Raw genomic sequence first — 16,074 nt, forward strand, 5'->3', positions numbered from 1 at the left:
TATATATATCCAGTGCCACACCAGCTACTTTGTAAATACGGGTGTATGGCTACTAATTAAGGGGCCACTGTCTGCAGAAAAAGGAATCAGTGTACTGAACCTAATCCCCCTCTAATGACTGGTTAGAAAGCATACCTTAGTCCTGGAGCTCTACCAGTAAGGACTGTGCGTCCCGAGTGACACACACTCTAACACACTGGGAGCTCCCACTTGGTCCCTGCCGTCTCGGTCTGTGTCTGCTGCCTGGATCGCTAACCTGCATGCTCTGCAGGCCCTTTAATAATGGAGTCCCGGAGGTAAGTTTGCTACGTCCGAAAACCGGAAGTAGCACGTGGCCGGAAATGATGTAATGGCATTTTCATTCCCCTGTCACAGACTAGATCATGTGATACGTACTGGGCGGGGTTCAGGAAACTACTTCCTCCAGTAATATCTGTAGTGTGGAACGCATATGCGTTCCACAGGCACAGCAGTGTTGGAAATGTGATGATATTACTATGGAACTTGCGTACAATGAGCGATGCATAACGCTGCATAGACGATCTATATATATATAGACATGTCATCAGTTTCTGGCTTATACTGCAGACCTGATCACATGATCTGTGCTAGATACATGCACAGATGTGTCATCCCTCTTAAGTATGCCAAGCATATATCTAGGGCTTTATAGAGGGGGTTGTAAAATATATATGTGCTAATGCTATCTATATTTGGGGGCATGCATATGATGTGTCATTCTTGGTGGTATGACCAACACATATAGACAGAGGGGGCTTATACTCTAAACGGTGTAGGAAGGTAGGCACAGTGTACATTATACAACTACCAGACGGACAGAGACGTACTAACATCTGTCCCCCTCTCTATAAACCACTGTCTACAACTTGGCTCAGGCGTGGGTTAACCATGGTCGACACTTGCACTTGTATATATATGTTTATCTGATGTACGAAATTGTAAGATAGGAACACTTGTTCCTTTTTAATATTTATGATTAAAATTATTTTTATGAGAGTAGTTCTAGTGGTGGTTTTTTCGCATAATAACTACCTCTATATTACCTTTTGGGTTTTTGTGAAAATCTATATGGCGGGCTTCCTATCAGGACCCCTCAATACGACAAAATGGCTGGACGATGCTGATGAGGTGTTCTCAGAAAGGACACCAGTAGGACTAGATAGTACTAGAAACACTTTGAGAAATATTTTTTCGGACCTCCTGGTAGCATATAAACTAAACATTAAATCATGGTGGGAGGTACAGTCGCTTGAACAATACATTAAGCAGAGAATTGTACCTAGAGGGCTTAGGATCAATTTGATCCCTGCTGAACGGTCCAGGACAGATAGTCTGATTAAAAAGTGGGAAGAGGAACTGACCAATTCGTCTATAAGGCTAATGACCATTCTGGTGGAGGAGGAGAAAATTACCCTAGAGAAATCTTCAAAAGACCTCCAGACACTGAGGGAAGAAGCCTTAAATTTAAGGGAGACCCTGATTTTGATAATAAAGAAATAGCCCTTCAATTGGCAGTTGATAAATATCAACAGAATCTTAAGACTAGAAAACATAAACACTTCTTGAGAGATCTGGGAGATTTCTCAGGTAGTAATAAAAACGGAGGGGCACCCACAGGTGGAGTGTCAGCTGACCTTTCCTCATCAGACTTTTCTGACGCGGAACTCCAAGGCCAGCAGAATAGAAGTAGGAGTAGAGGTAGGAAAAACTTTAGAAATAGGAATAATTGGAATAGATCCAATTATAAACCTAGATCATGGAATCAAGAGCAGCCTCGATCTACCTTACCCTCATTCTTTGGCTTGCCGGCACAGGGGACTGGTCAGCAGACTGCACCAACATATCAGACGGGCTCCACTGCCCCTCTGTTACCTCCAACACCGTCACTAGCCCCTCCAGTACCATCATCCTCTTTTTTAGGGGACAGAGACCCATACAATCTAAGGAATCAGATACAACGAAGCCAAAAGAGAAGATAGCCCCATTGGAACCTGCGGGACACCAGGTAATTAACCTGTCACACCATGTAATTACGGATACAGAAAAACGTGTATTAAGCTATGGTCTATCCTTCGTACCAACAACTAGGTTTGATCCGTTTAATTGGGTTAAAGATGTGGAGCTATTTCTAAGGAAACTTAGATGGAAGAAGTTCTTCAAACATAACGATAAGGCAGAATGTGCAAGATTGGGAATACCTGTGGAAATGCTAGAGGATGTCAGATTGCTGGCAGACCTATCCACAGAAGATAGTAACCAGACAGGTAAAGGCCCATTTACTAACTTGAAACCTAAAAGCACTAGGATGCCCCCGGTGACAGATTGCAGCAGTCTTGATATCTTTTCAAAACTTGTTACCCAAGATCTGTGCGCCATTCAACCTAAATTAAGATCCACCAAACCAAACCTAACACTAGGGGAATGGGAAGCACTTATGGGACTGGAAAAAAACAACAATCTCACGATTGGTGGTAATATAGTAATAATGGACACAGACGCCCTACCCCATCATGTGTCAAAGGATATTGTCGGACATGACCACCTATGAGACATTACCCGTAGATCCCACAAATTAATATCTAGAAGTGTTGAGAAACATCGTGGAAAGAGCCTTAGACTTGAAGTTAATCTCGGAGAAAGAATCAGACTTTCTTCTCCCTAAATTCCCAGTCATTGCCACCTTCTATGCGACCCCAAAAATTCATAAGGGCCTGTCACCCCTAAAAGGTCGTCCCATAGTCTCTGGGATAGACGCACTAGGCCAAAATGCGAGCATCTACTTAGATCAAATCCTTCGTCCATTTGTGGTGAGTTTACCCATCATATATCAGAGATACCAATGACTTAATAGCAAAACTGGATGGAATTGTCTTAGAACCAGAGACCATATTGATATCTGTAGACGTAGAACAACTGTACAGTAGCATCCCTCATGACAGAGGCCTGGAAGCAGTCTGGCATTACCTATCGACAAGGGGTAATCACCTCAGTCTGCATAACAAGTTTGTGATTGAAATGTTACAATTTGTATTGACACACAATTACTTCCTTTTTGGGGGTAAGTTTTTCCATCAGACAAGGGGTACAGCCATGGGGAGCCCCTGTGCCCCCACGTATGCCAATATTTTTCTTGGATGGTGGGAGGATAGGTATGTCTTTAAAGAGGAGGATGCTACCTATGGTCCCCACATTAATCTATGGGGGCGGTACATAGATGACGTCCTGATTCTGTGGACAGGGGGGGTCCCCCTCTTCCTACAATTTATGGGACATCTTAACACCAATGATCTAGGACTTATAGTTCACATATGAGATAGGGGGGGACAGTCTAGCATTTTTGGATGTTAAAATAATCAAGAACAGAGATGGTACTTTGAGTACATCCATCTACAGAAAACCAACAGCGACAAACAGTCTCCTTAGATGGGAAAGCCACCATCCGATACCACTCAAGAAAGGCATTCCTAAAGGGCAATTTTTACGGCCTGAGACGCAATTGCTCATCACTTGGAGAGTTTGAGATACAGGCTCGTAATATGAAAGAGCGTTTTCATAACAGGGGCTATCCAGCTGTCACTATAGAACAGGCATACCACCATGCCAGGGACAAAAATAGAAGAGATTTACTTAAACACAAACCAAAGAGGACGTGAGAGACATCACGAGATTGATAGCCACATACGATGATCAAAATGGGAGAGTGATGGAAATCATAAGACGGCATTGGCCCATACTTAAAGCCGACCCTGACATATGTGAACTAATCTCGGATTATCCAAGTGTTACCTTTAGGAGAGGAAAGTCCATTAGGGATCATTTAACCCATAGTCACTTTACAGTGCCTAAAGGCACTGGTACCTGGCTGGAAAGAAGACCAGTAGGTACGTTTAGATGTGGGAAGTGTACCTATTGCCGCTATATTAATCAGTCAAAAACCTTCTTGAACCATAAAACTAACAGAACATTCAGACTTAGAGACTTTGCAAACTGCAAAACTGAAGGATTGGTCTATCTCTGTACCTGCACTTGCCCCATGGGATATGTGGGGAAAGACTAAAAGACAATTAAGAACCAGGATCGGAGAACACGTAGGAGATATCCGGCACAAAAGGGATACAGCGATAGCCAGACATGTCAACAATACCCATGGAGGAGATTTAAAAAGTATCTCATTCCAGGCAATAGAGGTTATACCTAAACCTGCTAGGAAGGGAGACTGGGATAGGAAAAATACTACAGCGGGAGGCAAGATGGACCTTCCTCCTGGATTCGGTCTCCCCTGATGGTCTCAATGAGACCATAAGTTTCCATAGCTTTATTTAGCCTCTAGTCCAGCCCTTTCGTCCGGGGCGCATAACTGTTCCTACTAACAATCTAAACCCCATAGCCCCCCCCCCCCACCACCCCCCACCCCCCCTCCCCCCATTCTTAGGGTTGTTAGGAAAATAGATTGATACTGATAGGCACAAGCGTTGTGCATTTACTATATGCCCCGCACATGGTCATCTTTACCATGGTTTATAAATATATATCTTTGTTGAGACTGCACTAATGGAAGAGCACATGCATGTATTTAGATCTACGCTTATATGTTGGAATGTAGAAATTACAAATCTATATTTTGGATATGGTGGCAAGAATTTAACTTTTCTCAGGGAGGGTATATATACACCTATATGCTCCTTCCACCCCCTTTTTTACTGTCAGGAGAAAGGTGGTTTTTAGAGAATAGTGGATAGGAATCCCTCTAGAGAGTTATGAGCACCACGAAACTAGGACCTCATTTAATACATATATAGGAATGAATGCCCTGGATATGGCAAGCACCAATTTGCCCCTGATATGGGTTTTTCCTACACGTTTAGAGTATAAGCCCCCTCTGTCTATATGTGTTGGTCATACACCAAGAATGACACATCATATGCATGCCCCCAAATATAGATAGCATTAGCACATATATATTTTACAACCCCCTCTATAAAGCCCTAGATATATGCTTGGCATACTTAAGAGGGATGACACATCTGTGCATGTATCTAGCACAGATCATGTGATCAGGTCTGCAGTATAAGCCAGAAACTGATGACATGTCTATATATATATAGATCGTCCTATGCAGCGTTATGCATCGCTCATTGTACGCAAGTTCCATAGTAATATCATCACATTTCCAACACTGCTGTGCCTGTGGAACGCATATGCGTTCCACACTACAGATATTACTGGAGGAAGTAGTTTCCCTGAACCCCGCCCAGTACGTATCACATGATCTAGTCTGTGACAGGGGAATGAAAATGCCATTACATCATTTCCGGCCACGTGCTACTTCCGGTTTTCGGACGTAGCAAACTTACCTCCGGGACTCCATTATTAAAGGGCCTGCAGAGCATGCAGGTTAGCGATCCAGGCAGCAGACACAGACCGAGACGGCAGGGACCAAGTGGGAGCTCCCAGTGTGTTAGAGAGTGTGTCACTCGGGACGCACAGTCCTTTACTGGTAGAGCTCCAGGACTAAGGTATGCTTTCTAACCAGTCATTAGAGGGGGATTAGGTTCAGTACACTGATTCCTTTTTCTGCAGACAGTGGCCCCTTAATTAGTAGCCATACACCCCGTATTTACAAAGTAGCTGGTGTGGCACTGGATATATATATGTTTTATAATTATATATGTACGGTCATATACACGTAAGAATTATTTTGGACCCCTGCCACAGTATGCAGCTCCAAGCTTGGCCATTGTTATGCCAATATGAGAGAGGAGGGGCAAACTATTGCTGTTTTGGACAGTGACTACAATGCAGCTGTCATATATATAGAGACATGTAAATGGTACCAATATGCTGCTTGGGCTGATAGTGAAACCAGAACTACAAGTATGTGTTATGTTGTTTTTTTGCAGGAATTGCAGGAGGTGACTCATTTTATCCCCCTTTGGTAGGGTGTTTTTTTATCTACACACCGCTGACAGCCCTTACAGGTATACCTCCCTAGTACCAGTAAGTCACACACATGTATGGTCTAAAAGAAAGTGGTAAACCAATAATGCTATTCCTTTACAGGACATATTGTCTGTCATATCCTAAAAATTTCTGCCTGAAAGGAGGTCACCCTATATATACTTTTAATTCCCGGAGTACTTTGAAGGTTGAGAACCCACTCTGGTCCTATCAGAGGTAATTTAACATAAAAAACATGAAATGTGTGTCGCTCTACAACAAACGGAGGACGTGTATAATCATATATCTTATTATCCCTATAGGAGGGACGAATTCACAACCTATTATTAGCACAGGGACCAAACGTCTCCTGGAAAATTTATAGTGGATAACAAACGGCCTATATACTGACCAAAAGGGTCCATACCACTACATCTCTATATATACAGGTAGAAATCCAGACTTTATTTATCTTTATATGTATGAGAAGCCTTGCCTGAGTACAGTAATAATACGGCATTACTCGCCCACTTCTTCCCACATATCTCTGCAGGGACCAACTACTGAATAAGCGTCATCCTTATCCTGGACTTTTGAATGGTCCGCTTATGTAACTACATACTAAGAGGGAACACCTATATTAGCTCTCTAATTAAGAGGACTGGTCCCTTGTGAGTGTACCTATATAGCTATATGTGCCTAAAACAATGCAGTTGTATGATTATCTATATACTTACAATTTTTTTCATTCATCTTTCTAGGTGTCCTTTCATGGGAAGTGACTTACACAAAAAAATCCTCTGATGATCCCCTTTTTACTCCGTTAGGGGGGGTGAAACGCGTCAGGAGAGCAGGGGGTTCCATAGCATAGTGGAACTCCAGGCTCCTACCTAATATTATCCAGCAATCCTAATTAGGGAATTTACGCCTAATATGAGAACCCTGGACAGCTAACACATTGCCACTGTTTGTTTGTCTAGGTTCATCTGTTTGCACTTTTATCACTTTTCTGGTGGTGGTTATCCCTGCTGGAGGCTGACAAGGACAGTGAGAGTTAGATACTTTAGTAGTGGAGTATAATCTATATATACATCTACAAACAAGGAGGTAGGCACAGTGTACATTATACAACTACCAGACGGACAGCGACGTACTAACATCTGTCCCCCTCTCTATAAACCACTGTCTACAACTTGGCTCAGGCGTGGGTTAACCATGGTCGACACTTGCACTTGTATATATATGTTTATCTGATGTACGAACTTGTAAGATAGGAACACTACATATGTTCCTTTTTAATATTTATGATTAAAATTATTTTTATGAGAGTAGTACCAGTAAGCATGGACAGGGCTTTACATGTCGCTGACTGGGCACTGGGTAACTATAATGAGAGATGGAGAAGGGTTTGCTGTACAAGTCTTGCCGTCCCCACGAGTTGTGTGTCAATCCTTACTCTGTATGTAGAAGTTCCTCCACTGCTTCTGCCTCCTCAACCTCGTCTGGGTCCTCCACCTCCGCCCAAACCCTGTGTGTTCAGGCCACCCGCATTGTAACTGCGCACAAGGAATCCCACACACCTCCTTACTATGCTGGCAGCAGAGCTCAACGGCATCAGGTGGTCGACTCTTAACTTTGAAATGTCTGTGAAATGTGAGTCACACCGCTGAGGAGTTGTGAACGGTAAGCTCTGGAGAGTGAGACCGAGTTTCATCAATGGTTGTCTCCACTCAACCAGCAGCCAGGGAAGGCCGGGTGTGACAATGATGCAAATCTGGCTGTGGCCCTTCTTCAGGGCACTGTGACACACGTGCCTTGTATGGCTCATGTGTTGAACCTGGTTGTCCAGCAATTTTTTAAACCACTATCCTGGCCTACATGGCCTTCTGCAGAGGGCATGGTGTAACGCCTGCCTGAATCCACACACTCAGACGGGCTGTAAAGGATAAGCTAGAGGGAAGCCACTCACCAACCAGGACCCCCAGAACCCTGAAACCCTTTAACCCCTATACAGGGATTTGGAATTACACAGGGCCCAAGGTGATCAATACCTGTGGAAGGCTGCAGTCCGAGAGAGCAGTAGTCAGGCAGGGTCAAACATGAATTGAGGAACAGGAACAGAATGGGACGGCCAGAACTTAATCAGAAAACAAGCAGAAGTAAAATGCGGATCGGGCAACGAGGTACATAAACAGCAGGCAGGAGACGTTGTCAGGAACAAGCACACAAAATCACAAAACAGAACTGGGCGAACAGGAACCTGAGGTTCAGAGCTATGTCTGGCAGTGGTGAGCAGACAGGATGGGCCTAAAAAAGGGTGTGGTGTCTTCCCATTGGTTGTAGCTGAATGATGGTACTTCAGCTGTGAGACACCCACCACCTACAGTCAGCCAGTGGTTCTGCATATCTCAAGGTAAAGCAGCCCAATGGGTGAGCGGAACCTGCGGCCACCACCGCCGCTGGCATCGACTCCTCTCCATCATCAGCACTATGCACGAAAGGAGCACGCTGTCACCTGGCGACCGGAGTACAAATGGATGGAGCAGACTCCGGTGGTTACTTAACAGCCGTGTGCGACAACGATGCAAACCTGGCTACGGCACTTCGTCAGGGAAATGTGACACACGTGCCTTGTATGATTCACGTGTTGAACCTTGTTCTCCAGCAATTTTTAAACCACCATCCCGGCCTACATTCCCTGCTGCAGCAGGCACGCTCGCTATGTGCTCACTTCCACCGTTCACACCCAGCAGCTCAACAACTTGCATCGCTCCAGAAGTCTTTCGGTCTTGCGTTTCACCGCTTGAAATGCGATGTGCCGACACACAGGAATTTGAATCTGCACATGTTGCAGCGTCTGTGGCAGCACCGCCGAGCCCTGCTGCAATACGTTATGACGTATAGCCTGGGCTAACTAGATTCAGAGGTGGTGCAGATCACGCTGCTGGATTGGTGTCAGATCAAGGACTCATGCACCCTTCTTCACAGTTTACAAATGTTGACGAAGATGTTTAGCACTGGCGATGCCATTATCAGCATGACAATTCCGGTCATCTATATGCGGGAGCACACTCTAAACATTATACGGAGTCAGGTGGTGGGACAAGAGGAAGGGGAGTGTTACGGGGGGCTGTCTGATAATAACCGAAAGGAGTATCAGACAGTCAGGGTCCACCGTGCAAAGACTTTGCTGCAGACTATGGCAGAGTGCAATACCTCTGTTAACTCACAGAAGGATATAATAAGTAAGTAAAGCAATTCCTCCCTTACTTGGAGGGTGTGTGGAATGATCTCTGTTAATAATCACAGAGACAAAGGCAATGTGTGCGAAATGGCACCTACCTAGGTCCGCTCTTCTAGTGGTGCAAAAGAGACGAACAGCAGCGTAAGCCGCACAAAGCTCCTACCTGCGTTCGCTCCACTAGTGTGCGAGGACACGAACCACTAGATATGGCACCTGCCTAGGTCCGCTCTTCTAGTGGTGCAAAAGAGACGAACAGCAGCGTAAGCTGCACAAAGCTCCTACCTCTGTTTGCTCCCCTAGTGTGCGAGGATACGAACAACTGCCAGACGCAGTATAAGGAACGTTACCCTAGCGGCAACGTCCACCTACGAGTAGAATCACAAGGCCCAGCCAGACCATGTGCCTCAGGCACCTGCCTATGTCCGCTCCCCTAAGAGGTAAGGATACGGACAGCAGCCGAAGCTGTAAGGTATAAGAACGCTACCCTGCCAGTAGCGCTCACCTAGCATAGACAGAGGAATGCCTAGAGGAACGCGCACAGAGCGTCTACTCATATGCATGAACCAAGAGGACTGAGCACCATGCGGCGTGTGTCAGGGTCTTATATAGACTCTGTGCCTCATCCAAGATGGAGGACACCAGAGCCAATCCGCTGCCAGAACGACAGGAGTGACGTCATGCTGGCCTATCACCGAGCAAGACGTCACAAGCACATGACCAGCGACCAATCGGCATAGAAGGTGTCAGAGACATGTGACCTCGTGTCAGCGATGATGTCACCCGCACATGTGCAATGGCTCCAAGATTAGACTTAGTCTCCGGCGCTCGCACATGTGCAGTAGCAAGAAATCTGGACTTAGTCTCCAGCGCTCGCACATGTGCAGTAGCAAGAAATCTGGACTTAGTCTCCAGCGCTCGCACATGTGCAGTAGCAAGAAATCTGGACATAGTCTCCAGTGCTCGCAGCAACCGTAACAGTACCTCCCCCTCAAGGGCCCCCCTCCCGGCGACGCAGGTAATCGGCAACTAAGTCGGGAGCATGGACAGCCTCCTCAGGCTCCCAAGAGCGATGTTCCGGGCCATAGCCCTCCCAATCTATCAAGAAGAACCTGCGCCCTCTAACCATCTTAGAACCAACTATGGCTCGTACCTCATAGCTAGAGCGAGAGGAATCAGAGGCAGGAGAGTGCACTTCACGAGCGTGAGGTAAAATAGCCGGCTTTAGCAGTGAGACATGGAATTTGTCATGAATCCTAAGATGGACAGGTAACTTCAATTGATAGACTACAGGATTTACCTGTCGAAGAACCTCATAAGGACCCAGGAAGCGAGGAGCAAATTTGACAGAGCTCACTCTAAGTCTCACGTGTTTTGCAGAGAGCCACACAAAGTCCCCTGGAGAAAAGACAGGAGCCGGGCGACGAAACCGATCGGACACCGTCTTCATACGGTCCTTAGCTGCTTGGATCGACTCTTGAGTCCAATCCCAAACCTCTCTGGCATTAGTTGCCCAGTCGGCCACAAGAGGAGGAGGTGCAGCAGCGGGAAACGGTACCGGTACCCTAGGGTGTTGCCCATTATTGAGTACGAACGGTGTCTGCCCAGTGGCCTCAGCCAGCGAATTGTTAAGGGCAAATTCTGCCCAGGGTAGGAGGGAGGACCAGTTATCGTGGTTCTCAGCAACAAAGTGTCGAAGGTATATAATCATAGATTGATTGGTACGTTCAACCAAACCATTAGTCTCCGGATGGTATGCCGAAGAGAGATTCAACTCAATTTGCAGAAGGCTACAAATCTCTCGCCAAAAACGGGAAGTAAATTGCGGGCCTCTATCACAAATGATACGATCTGGCATCCCGTGAAGCCTAAAGACATGCTTGAGGAATAGTTTGGCTAGTACCCTGGAAGATGGGATTCTCGATAACGGTACGAGATGAACCATCCGGGAGAAATGGTCCGTAATGACCCACACAAATCTATGTCCCTGTGAACATGGAAGATCACCCACAAAGTCCATGCCTACCACCTCCCATGGTCTATCTGGCACTGGTAAAGGATGCAAGAGCCCAGCCGGTCTCTGCCGTAATGGACGGTTGCGAGCACACGAGTAGCAGGAACCGACATATCTCTTGACGTGGCTGGCTAAGTGTGGCCACCAATACCACCTCTCCAGTAACTCTCGTGTCCGCCTAATACCAAAATGCCCACCCACCTTTGAGGTGTGGGCCCATGACAGTATATCATTCTGTCGATCAGGCGGAACAAAGGTCTTGCCCGGTGGGATTTGGTCTAACGTCACAGGGGAGAGAGTATGAAAAACCCTGGAGGGAAGGATAAGACGAGGTTCGTCAATCTCTTCCTGGGTAGAAAGCATAGAGCGAGACAGGGCGTCTGCCTTGTTATTCTTACTCCCAGACAAATAGTTGATGGAGAAGTGAAAGCGGGAGAAAAACAAGGACCAGCGGGCTTGGCGAGGATTCAGACGCTGAGCGGTTTGTAAGTACGTCAGATTCTTATGGTCTGTATAGACCTGGAAAGGATGTTTCGCTCCTTCCAGCAAGTGACGCCACTCCTCCAAGGCTAATCTCAAGGCGAGCAGTTCCCTATCCCCAATGGTATAGTTTCTCTCTGCCGGTGAAAAGGTTTTAGCAAAGAAGAAACACGGCCTTTTTCTACCTGCACCGTTCTTTTGATACAAGACCGCACCAGCACCCACTGAAGAGGCATCAACCTCTAAGAGGAAGGGCTTACTCTAATCGGGTCTTTGAAGAACGGGAGCAGTTGAAAAGTGTCTTTTTACTGCCTCAAAAGCCTGAGATGTCTCAGTAGACCAGGCTTTGGGATTAGCACCTTTCTTAGTCAAGGCCACCAAAGGGGCCACCAAAGTAGAAAAATGGGGTATGAACTGCCTGTAATAATTTATGAATCCTAAGAAGCGTTGCACCGCCTTCAAGGAATGAGGTTCGGACCATTGCAGGACAGCAGAGAGCTTCGCAGGATCCATAGCCAGACCCTCTTGTGAGATAATGTAACCCAAAAAAGGCAATGAGGACTGCTCGAATACACATTTCTCGAGTTTAGCAAACAATGAGTGCTCCCTTAAACGGGAAAGGACACGAACGACATCCTGACGATGAGTCTCCAGATCAGGAGAAAAAATCAGGATGTCGTCCAGATACACCACTACTGAGGATAACAGTAAATCCCTGAACACATCGTTTACGAAGTCCTGAAATACTGCGGGTGCATTACATAACCCAAAAGGCATGACGAGGTATTCATAGTGACCGTCTCGGGTGTTAAAAGTGGTCTTCCATTCGTCACCCTTTCGAATTCGTACCAAGTTATACGCACCCCGCAGATCCAACTTCGTAAAAACTTGAGCTCCTCTCAGTCTGTCAAAGAGCTCCGAAATTAGAGGTAATGGGTATTTGTTCTTTATTGTGATTGCGTTGAGACCCCTGTAATCTATGCAGGGACGCAAATCACCCTATTTCTTCCGAACAAAGAAAAACCCAGCTCCCGCGGGAGAGACAGACTTACGAATGAACCCCTTCTCTAAGCTCTCTCTTATATAGGTCGACATGGCCTCCGACTCAGGTATCGACAGGGGGTAAACCCTGCCTTTAGGTGGAACCGAACCTGGGATAAGGTCTATGGCACAGTCATACGGCCTATGGGGTGGAAGAACCTCAGCACCCTGTTTGGAGAACACGTCAGCGAAATCCAAATAGGGTGTAGGTATGGGAGAGAGATCAGTTGATGCAACCGCAACGACCTTAGGTGGTAAGGGAAGACATCGGGACTGACATTTCGAACCCCAACTAATAATGCTGTCAGACTCCCAGTCAATGTGAGGAGCATGAGTCCGAAGCCATGGAAGACCCAGAAGGACGTCGTCTATACCCTCAGGCAAAACAAGAAAAGAAATCTCCTCTATGTGACCCTGAGACAGGGAAAGGCGCAAGGGAACTGTCCTCAATGTAATGGAGTCAGACAACATAGTTCCATTAACAACACGGACAGGAATAGGCGCCTCTAACATGATAGAGGGAATATTGTGTCCCTTTACAAATCCTGAGGACACAAAAATCCCGTCAGCTCCGGAATCCACAAAAGCCATAATAGGCCATGTATTCTCAGATAACGAGAGCTGACCTGGGATACAACACTTAGAGGGTGCAGAAGACGTCTCTAGTAACCCCCCTCTAATGGTTACTAGGCCAGGGAGTTTCCCTGACGACTAGGACACTTGTTGGCATAGTGCCCAGCCTGACGACATACGTAACATATAGGAGGACCAGACTTGCGTAGTCTGGAGAACGTATGACCTAACTCCATAGGAGTGGGAGATGTTTCAGATGCTGAGGAAGATGGTAGTGGACCCTCAACAACTGGAATAGCCCGATGCTTAGGGCGTGAAGAAGAGACCTCGAATCTACGTTCCTTATGGCGTACATCGATCCTCGTTGCTATTGTGATCAAGTCCTCCAGAGAAGCAGGGACCTCACGAGTAGCAAGGGCATCCTTGACATAGCCTGCCAACTCTCTCCAGAAGATAGGAATCAACACCTTCTCTGGCCAATCTAGTTCTGCCACCAGAGTTCTAAAAGCAATGGCATAAGAACTAGTGGATAACGAACCCTGAGATAGATCTAACAGTCTCAGGGCCGCATCATGGGTAACCTGCGGACCCATGAATACCGCCTTAAGAGCATCAAGAAAGCCTTGATGTCTCAGAGTAACCACATCCGAGCGCTCCCATAGGGGAGTCGCCCATTCTAAGGCTTTGTCCTGAAGTAAGGAGATGATAAAGCCTACTCTGGACCTCTCCGTAGAGAAGCGAGAAGAGTTGAGCTCTAGGTGTATCTGCCACTGACTAATGAAACCACGACATGATCTGGCATCGCCAGAATATCTGTTTGGCAGAGCAAGTCGAGGATCATGTGCAGATGTCACCATGGTCTGAGGTTTATCCTCTATACTCTTGAGCCGTGACTCAAGTACTTGTATGTAACGGTGTAACTGCTGATATTCTGCCATAACTGCCAGACCCTAGGCTCAGTCCTAATGTTACGGGGGGCTGTCTGATAATAACCGAAAGGAGTATCAGACAGTCAGGGTCCACCGTGCAAAGACTTTGCTGCAGACTATGGCAGAGTGCAATACCTCTGTTAACTCACAGAAGGATATAATAAGTAAGTAAAGCAATTCCTCCCTTACTTGGAGGGTGTGTGGAATGATCTCTGTTAATAATCACAGAGACAAAGGCAATGTGTGCGAAATGGCACCTACCTAGGTCCGCTCTTCTAGTGGTGCAAAAGAGACGAACAGCAGCGTAAGCCGCACAAAGCTCCTACCTGCGTTCGCTCCACTAGTGTGCGAGGACACGAACCACTAGATATGGCACCTGCCTAGGTCCGCTCTTCTAGTGGTGCAAAAGAGACGAACAGCAGCGTAAGCCGCACAAAGCTCCTACCTCTGTTCGCTCCCCTAGTGTGCGAGGATACGAACAACTGCCAGACGCAGTATAAGGAACGTTACCCTAGCGGCAACGTCCACCTACGAGTAGAATCACAAGGCCCAGCCAGACCATGTGCCTCAGGCACCTGCCTATGTCCGCTCCCCTAAGAGGTAAGGATACGGACAGCAGCCGAAGCTGTAAGGTATAAGAACGCTACCCTGCCAGTAGCGCTCACCTAGCATAGACAGAGGAATGCCTAGAGGAACGCGCACAGAGCGTCTACTCATATGCATGAACCAAGAGGACTGAGCACCATGCGGCGTGTGTCAGGGTCTTATATAGACTCTGTGCCTCATCCAAGATGGAGGACACCAGAGCCAATCCGCTGCCAGAACGACAGGAGTGACGTCATGCTGGCCTATCACCGAGCAAGACGTCACAAGCACATGACCAGCGACCAATCGGCATAGAAGGTGTCAGAGACATGTGACCTCGTGTCAGCGATGATGTCACCCGCACATGTGCAATGGCTCCAAGATTGGACTTAGTCTCCGGCGCTCGCACATGTGCAGTAGCAAGAAATCTGGACTTAGTCTCCAGCGCTCGCACATGTGCAGTAGCAAGAAATCTGGACATAGTCTCCAGTGCTCGCAGCAACCGTAACAGGGAGGAAGTACAGGAGGAGTCATATGCGGAAGGGATAACAAGATCTACAAGGTCCAGACGGTCAGCTGCACCAAGGCGGCAGGCATGGGACAGTGGGGGAGAGGGATTAACAAGGGCGCATAGTATCAGCAAAACTGTTGAGGAAGGTGCAGGAGCCCATGACGAAATGGAGGATGAACTGGCAATGGGCATGGAAGACTGAGCAGATGAGGGAGCGCTTGCTCACATTTCGGTTGTGCGAGGTTGGGGGGAGAGGGCAGAGGAAGGAGGCATGATTCTCACCTTTCCGCCAACAACACAGCAAGGACTTGGTCCTCCTGGATACGCAAGACACATGAGCGCCTTCTTGCTGCACTACCTACAACATGACCCTCTGATTGTCTGAATTCGAAGTAATGCTAACTAGTGGGTTTCCACACTGTTAGATCCCCGGTACAAGACAACATTTTTGTAAAATAAGTCCTACCATAGAAAGGGATGCACGTATGCAGGAGTATCAGCAGAAGCAGGTACACAATCTTAGCTCGGCTTTTCCACTAAACACCAGTGCTGCACAGAGTGAATCTCAACGCTTTGTCATGGCTCGGAGGAAATGGTCTTTTACTTATCCACATCTGAGGGACCTAGGGCTGGCTGCTGTGCTGAGACAGTGTTGAGTAAGGTGTCCCTGCTGAGTTGCAAATTTGTAAATATACAAAATGAGTGGCAAAAGGCCATATGCTCGTGGAAAGGGGAACAGGTG

The 16,074-nt window shown here is 46.9% G+C and overlaps 1 long non-coding RNA gene across 1 annotated transcript; it reads left to right on the forward strand.

Annotated features, from left to right (window-relative positions):
- The first annotated feature begins 6,335 nt into the window (after window positions 1–6,335).
- On the forward strand, window positions 6,336–6,758 carry LOC142246044 (uncharacterized). Its single transcript, XR_012724859.1, has 3 exons — window positions 6,336–6,407; window positions 6,512–6,629; window positions 6,720–6,758. It is a non-coding gene; the product is annotated as an uncharacterized LOC142246044 (long non-coding RNA).
- Window positions 6,759–16,074: the final 9,316 nt, after the last annotated feature.

This window comes from Anomaloglossus baeobatrachus, chromosome 7, assembly GCF_048569485.1.
Source record: "Anomaloglossus baeobatrachus isolate aAnoBae1 chromosome 7, aAnoBae1.hap1, whole genome shotgun sequence".
NCBI classification, from domain to species: Eukaryota; Metazoa; Chordata; class Amphibia; order Anura; family Aromobatidae; genus Anomaloglossus; species Anomaloglossus baeobatrachus.